Source organism: Pinus tabuliformis, chromosome 4_1 (assembly GCF_031772625.1).
Source record: "Pinus tabuliformis cultivar Carrire ecotype Pingquan chromosome 4_1, CPIR1, whole genome shotgun sequence".
In the NCBI taxonomy this organism is placed as follows: Eukaryota; Viridiplantae; Streptophyta; class Pinopsida; order Pinales; family Pinaceae; genus Pinus; species Pinus tabuliformis.
Genome location: NC_142303.1, coordinates 56,506,072 through 56,514,433, shown reverse-complemented (window position 1 = coordinate 56,514,433; position 8,362 = coordinate 56,506,072).

The window sequence follows — 8,362 nt, the reverse complement described above, 5'->3', positions numbered from 1 at the left end:
AAATCAAATTCTATACTCATAACAACTTATAAATAGGTAATTAAGTTTAATTAACTTAACTAGCTTAGGAATTTCGAGTTGGAAGTATTTCTGTAGTCATGTATATGTTCTCCCTAAATTTTAGGGGTCCAGGATGAGTTTATTTGAGTTGTAATTAGATAACAACTCAATTTGAATGAGTTATAGATAGTTAAACTAGTTCTAACTATTTGTGGAACTAGTAGAGGTCTACTAATGATTTGGTGCACTAGTGCATCCTTAGTGCTACTCCAACTAACTGAAGATTCCCTCATGAGAAACTCATGCATGTTAGTTTAGAGAAGACCCAGTTGAGACTAGAGTGCAGCGACAATGTATTATCAGTTGTATGATGATCCAAGTCATACAGGTCGTGCATGAAATTAGAGAAGTACCTATTTTTGGATTGTGTAGTTATGGAGAAAGGATTTCCCAATTAAATATGGGTTGATACTCACTGGAATTGTGTAAGGAAATAGGAGCTTGGAAAGTAGAAAAATTGGATAAGTGTTGGCTATAGCGGGCTTGTGAGGAAGAGAGTTGATCATACTTATGTAGGAATTGTTCTAGTGAGAAAAAGCCTTGTATTATCACTTAGATTTATGATTAATGCAATAGATAGTCAGAGTTTTGAGCAGTGGCTTTCCCCAAAGAAAAATTGTGTTATGTGTCTTTGATTATCTTCCTCTTGTCGATTATTGTTTTCATAGATCTATTGGTTTCTTTTGTTTAAAGAGTAGAGTAGATTCTTATCTTTTGTTTTAGTACATTACATAAGCTATGAATCTATAGGAAAATCATGGTATCAGAACTGAAGACGGGATACTAGAGGAGAATTCAAAGTTTTGAGTTTCAGGTTACAAGTGAAATTCAAATTTGCAATACATACTTCAGGATCGGCAATGGCTTTCTATGGTTTGAGGCTCGAGTATGCCTTGGAAGGTAGCTCATATTATATAGCCTGGAAGGACAAGATAGAGGCAGTTCTGGAGGATAATGGCCTCAAGGAATTCATTGATCAATAAATTCCTAAGCCAATAACATCGCATGCACATAATCTAGGTGAATGTAATAAGTGTGTGGCGAAGGTGAGGCAGATAATCCTTGAGGGAGTTCGAGACCACATTGTCTCGAGTCTCCAAGGGAAGGAAACTCAATATGCTATGTGGAAAGCATTGACGAACCTATTCCAGAACAACAGTGACCATAGGAAGTTGGCACTGAAAGGAAAACTTCAAAAAATAAAGATGGAGAAAGGAAAGACCATTCGAAAATACTTGACCAAGTTCACTCACTTTCATGATGAGCTTGGAAGTGTTGGAAAATTGTTTTCGAGGATGATATGGTGAGCCTATCTCTCCTAAGACTTCCCAAGAGTTGGAATAGCTATCAGGACATTATCAATGGGAGGGAGAATCTTCCAGATTGAGAACGATTGTGGTCGGATTTGATGCAAGAGGAGATCAGAAGGAACACAGTAGATGGTTCCTCATCGAAGACTGATGATGAGGAAAACTGTACCTTAGAGGGTGTTATCACTAGGCTAGACAAGTTGGGTTGTGTCAACCTCCAACAAAGAGTAACTATTTCAAACCACTTGTAGCTAGAATTTAGCCCTTCTAGCATGAGAGGGATCTCTCAAATAGAATAATATGATGTTCTAGATAAAACTCAATTATAGATGGCTAACTTTGGATTTTTGTGTGATTCTTGTAGGTGAAAGAAAGTGTGATAATCATCACCAATGGGCATGGAGTCAAAAGAAAAACTCAATTACAGACAAAAAATGTTTTGTGGAAGCTGGGGCATTTTTGGCTTACTAATGTTAATATGAACATTTACAGTTAATCACAACAAATTGAAGGAAGTTGGAGCAATATAGAATTGAATTCCAAGTAATCAAATACGCTATGAAAACTGATAACAACATAAAAGCATGATGAGATGGAATTGAAACCAAAAATAAATCTCACGTTAAAAACATAATGTTGCTGCAACTGTACTTTTTATTAACTGAAAAAATACACAAAAGTGGTCTTTCTCGCATTCTCGATCAACCTCTCTTCAAAGTGAAAAAATTACACATATATAGAGTGAGGTCTCTATTTAATAATCTACCACTTAGGATAGACTTGATGCATAGCTAAGAGACCTAATTCTATTTGACTTAGAAAACATTGAGCCTTTGTAGGGATTTTTCTGTTTTACACAATTTCAATACAAATAGGAGTCTCATATCATTTATGAGATCAACAAATTTTGTTGTTGAACCTTATCAAATGCAACCAAATGTTGAGTGTGCTGAACTTCTGATGTGATCTTGCCACATGGATGTGCTGACCTAGTTGAATTTTCTGACCTAGACCTCCATCAAGTCGAATTTCAAAATTTCTGCAACAAATATGGCCAGGAAAAATTCTGTAAAATAGGCCTCAAAGATAAGTACATATCTTCCAAACCCTGATGTTGGTGTAAAAAAAAATAGAGGATTTTGTAGATGATCTCGTGTTGAAAAAAAACCTCCTTAAGATTTCCAAAATTCCTTTCCATTTGCCCAAAAAGTGAGCTCGAAGTTGACTACTAAAACAGTCATTTCGAGAATTTCTGTAGCAAATTTTGGTAGCAAATTTCAAAAAACACCTTTCTACTAGTTCTTTGACCTTTCTGATAGTGATGAAGTCTTCATTGATGTTTATTAGCTAAATACATGCCATTTACACACCCTTAGCTAATATTTCTACTTGCATTCTCCTCCATGAAAAGCTACAGCAATTATGTAGCAAATATCTAGCTTAACTATGGGGAGGTGCTATGAAACTGTGAACTTTTTGAATTTTTGTTTTTTCATGATTTCTTGTGCTTCCTTATTACTCCTAATATCCTATTCAACTATGCACAATGCTGAAACTATTAGTTAAACACAACATAAGAAAAAATGAGGGTTTTACCATATTCAATGAGTGCCATCTACTACAACAAAAATCTTGAGATTTCTCTTTAAGAGCTAATGTTTGATCATTTCAATTTGAGTTTCTAATGCTTTGACTTGTCCCTGAGAAATTGATAGCAAATTCTTTGGAAATTTGACTATGGTAACCCTGTAGCCTCTAATAGAAACGAAGGAAACCCACATTGGAAAATGCTTGGGTGAAGGCAAGGTCCTCCTCTAGTAGTTTCATATCCATTGGTTCATATCTCACAATTGGGCCTCCTTTATATTGTTTTTTATGTGCTATCATAGCTTCAAAACGTTGAGAGCTAGTTTTCCCCTGCAAATAACCCTAAAGACAACTAGACCAACTATGACAACAATGGACTCTTTCTTAAAGACAGCAAGACCAACTCATGGACAACAAAACTAATCTAAAGTGAAAAGAAAACAAGGTAGGAATGAAGTTATACGGTGTGAATGTTTAGGGGATAAAAGAAAACAACATGTATTCATGACCCATCGTGACTCTGACCCACAACGTGTTTTAAAAAAAAGTATCGTTACCACAGCATCACAATTTCGTAGCATGACAAGTGTTCGAAGTGACAGATCCACTACAGAAATGTGAGGAACTTTCGTAGCAAACTCTCGATTTCCCTAACAGGAGTTGCTACGAATTTCTGCAAAATTGTCAAAATGCCAATCATGAACAAATAAGCCCGGAACACATGGAAGTTTGGATTTTAACCTTTATGATTGACCCTATTTAGAATCATATTGACCCTACATAATGACAAGATGACCAAATGACACTTTGTACGTGAACTTTTATTTTGAGAAAATTTAAAACCCTAGCAAATTTGACCAATTGACTCAAAAACTATTTCTAAGTGTTATCATAGATAACAATAGGTAAGGCAAGGAAGGGGAAAGGGAATGTGTCCCATTCCAAATTAGATTCTTGTCATGGAGGCAAGAAGATAGACATGTCGAAAGTTAAGTGCTCTCATTGTCATGAAATGGGACATTTTTCTACAAACTATCCGCTCAAGAAGTCCAAGAAGAAGTCCTTAGGAGGAGAGTTGGGTGAGGCTTTGGCCTCTCAATTCCAATTGGAATTTACTCTCATTGCATGCATGGTGTCACCAATTATGGGTAGTGTATGGTACCTTGATAGTGGAGCTTCATTCCACATGTCTGGTGACAAGGAGCTGTTTAGTGACCTAGAGGAGAAGGATCTCCAGATGCATATCGAGATGGGTGATGACACGAGGTATAGTGCCATTGGATTGGGCACAGATACTTTTCAGAGGGAGCAGGGTGCTCCTCTCACCTTGAGAGATGTTATGTATTTACCTAGGTTGAAGAAGAACTTAGTATCGATCGTCATGTTGGAGGATAGAGGCTATGATGTGGTCTTTAGCAAAGGAAAGGCATTCCTTTGACACATAGCCATGGGCTAGGTAAAGAAGATAGGGATTTGATTTAAGAATCTCTATAAGTTGGAGGTAGAGGATTGTGCTTCTTTGAGCACGAAAGCTTTTGAGACCGATACCGATGCCGATGAATACACCATGGGAGCAGTATTGATGCAGTAGAGGAAAACTGTATGTTACCATTCAGAGACATTCTACCAAGATGTTGTGAACTGTCCCACATATGAAAATGAGTTGTATACAATGGTTCAAAGTGTGAAGAAGTGAAAACACTATTTGATTAGCAAGGAGACCATCATTCACTTAGATCATCAGCCTTTGCAGTACCTCTAGTCACAGACCAAGCTTCAACAAGCACGTCATTTTAGATGGACATGATTCCTCCAGTAGTTTCACTTGGTAATAAAATACAAGAAGGGCACCAACAATAAAGTGGCAAATATGCTTCCACACCCTCTTATTTCTGCATCTATAGTTTTGCAAAATGCTTCTTTATCTTTTGAAAGTTATGCTGAACAATATGTTGATGATGATGATTTTATGGATATTTATGCAAATCTAACTCATGGATCGTAGGTGGATAATTACCATTTGCAGGGAAAATTGTTGTACCACCTTTGCAAAATTTGTATCCCCACCAATTAGAGAATACTTGTAATCAAAGAGGCACATACCTCTCTTGTGTTAGGTCATTTTGGTGTAGGTAAAACTTTGTGTCATTTGCAGAGGTTGTGTTATTGGCCTCACATGAAAAATATTGTGACTCGATATGTAAAGGGATTTGTGTTGTGTTAAGTTAGTAAGCCCACTAATAGAGATTTGGGGCTTTACACACCACCTCCTATTCCGAGTCGTCCATGGGAAAGTGTGTCAATGGATTTTGTAGGGGGTTTGCCTTTGTCTAGGAGAGGTCATGACTATTTGTATGATGTTGTGGATTGATTTAGAAAAATGTGTGTCGTAATTTCTCATCTCTTCTTCCAATTTGTATGGGTCCACTTTGGGCTGCTCACATCCATTGTGTTTAATCGAGACTCTCACTTTCTTGGAGATTTTTGGACAAGTTTGTGGAGAATGATGGACACCAAGTTGAAGAGGAGCATGGAATTTCATCTGCACACTGATAGACAAATAGAGGTTGTCAACCATAGAATGATACACTTACTTCAAGGCTATTGTGGCAAGCATCCCAAGTTGTGGGATGAGTAACTTCACTATGTACAACATGCATACACTAGGTTGTGCATTCATCGACTCAGAGCTCAACATTCAAGACATGCCTTGGCTATTTTCCAAGGGATCCCTTAGACATGGTCTTTGGGAAAGATGAATATTCCAGTGGGAATGATGATAGGGACAAAGCACTAAAGTTCATTCAACAAATTCAGATGATTCACTAGGCAGTGCATGAGTAGTTGGAGAAAAGTCAAGCTCAATACAAAGCTCGACATGCCAATCACTGATTCAATCACCAATTCCAGGTTGGAGACAAATTGTGGCTCCACATCAGCAAAGACAAAATGGAATGGGAAGGAAATAAGTTGAGACCAATCCAATATGGCTCATTCACCATATTAGAGAAGATTGGAAACAATGCTTTTCATCTCGATTTTTCAGCATACATGCAGATGTAATTAGTGGTGAACGTTGAAAACTTGAAGATTTATGAGCATCCTTTGATCATGGACACCATAGAGGTTGGACAAGTTCCTATAGTGGACGACTTTGCACCAGAATACTTCGACAAGCTACAGTAGGGCATCATTCTCGACAGAAAGAACAAGACTTTACGACAAGGAGATGTGGAGTACCTTCGTATTGGTTTCAAAGGAATGAATCCAAGTAAGGCTCGATGGATTGAAAAGGAGAAAGTGAGGGAGTGATTCTCTCACTTTCCAATTGACTAATAAAGATTTTGGAATCCCAAAAAATCATTAATGGGGAGGAATGATCCAGGTGGCTCTAGAAATAGAAGTGGCCTTGAAAAATATAAAAAATCAAAGTCATTATATGGAAGTGAAACTAGGACTAGATCATAGTTCTCATCACCCCGATTCCAACGGTGTGAATGACACTCAAATCCGAGTTCATATGCTCAAGATATAGCCGTTCAAAGATTTGGTCAAACTAGGCCAAGTTACAGTCACTAACGAGGCGGCAATTTGGTGAAGGGACAGCGCACGAAAAATGGCAGTGGGAAAGGGTGAATTTGTCGCCTCTTTAATTTTCCTAATGACCCCTAAAATTCGATATTTTGTTCTTAAGGTTGGTATTAAAAAAAAATATAAGGGGCCAAGCCACCAACCCCACCACCCCTCCACAAATATATTATATTAAAATTTTGAAAAAAAATGACCAGTTGGTGGGTGGTAAAACCCCTCCAACCAACATGGACTAATTGTAAGTCAAGTATGGCATTGGCAGAGTCTATCCGCAACCACTAACGAATATATATATACCAACCATGAGGCCGACAAGATTTGTACCTGCCCGAACCGGTTGGTCGACCCACCAAAAAGTGTGGCCTCATATCCATTCATAACGGCAGAACTAGCAAAGTCCTCACTACATGCCAAATGTAACACGGAGGAACCAAAATGGGAGTCTCGCGGTTTGGAACCCATGACCTCCCAACAAACAATGCCTTATTTTTACACCGCCAACCAACAAGCTATTAAGCCTTTGTTGGAAGGTCCGCCACCCACTTATCATCTGAACCCTTCACATTTTCCATTGGACCCATCAGCGGAGGAGCGGAGCGAGGTCTAGAGCAGAACCTTGAAGAGGGGTAACTTTTGATGCTGAGAAGATTCCTTTGGGGTATAGAAGTTCCACTATCAGAATATGGTCGATTTTATAGTCGTTTGACTCGATTTTGTGCCATGAATCCAATGGTGATGTTCGTTTCTGCATCTGAGCTTTGCATTTTTCATCCATAACAGAAATTGGAGGTATAAGGGTAATTTATGTAAAGTTGATCGTAATTCATTTTTGCTTACATTTAATGAAAGAATGATTCCCCAGTTTGAGCAGGGCCTAGAGACATAACCCACATTGGGTGAACTCCGTAATCAAATCATTTGTGTGACTTTGATTTCATGGTTTCTTTGTGATTTCTACTTCTTTTTATGGGTTTAAGTTACTTGCTTACATGCTCTTTTATATGCAGTTTTGTATGTTTCACTCTTTATAAGCTGATTGTTGTTGAGGCTATGAGTCATGAGAATTATTTCACTCTCTTTTCAGTAGTAGGGTTGGATGAATAATTATTTTTTAATTAAAATCTATATAAGTTAGTGTTCCTCTTAAACACACTATGAATTCTCCCCCCATATTACATATATTATAACTAATAAACACTTGTCTTATTCCTACTAACACGTTCATTTCAATTTCCACACTTTTGCAATTAACACATGTTTAGACACAAGAAATATGGATGTTGGATGTTATTCTAACACCTCCAAAAAACTAATGATCAACTCACTTGATAAAGGGACACAAATTTTCCCTGATCAGACCTCAATCCCATTTTCCTCCAACATTTATTCATTTAAGTATGACAACCCACACCTTTTCAACCAACACTTGCTAAATCACGATAAACAATTAGTAAACCACATGATATGTGGATGTTGGAGATTATTTCCAACACCCTGTCTACAACTAAGCATACACGAAGTTAAAAAATGGGCACACCTCTACCCTTATGAAACCTCAAATGCATACATCCTCTAACACCCAACTTGGAGGCATGTCATTGAAGCTATATTTCCCACAATCATATTTTAATGGTGTTTGATAATCCTAATGCATATAACAACTATTAAAATAGCGTGGAAACTTCATCATTAACCTTATCAATAATGTTATCAATGAAGTGCGCCTCTTCATTGCTATTTTTTCTAATAATGTATTTGGTACCTCTATTAATCGATTGTTTCCTTAGACATGCCATCTTTCTCTTTGACTTCTT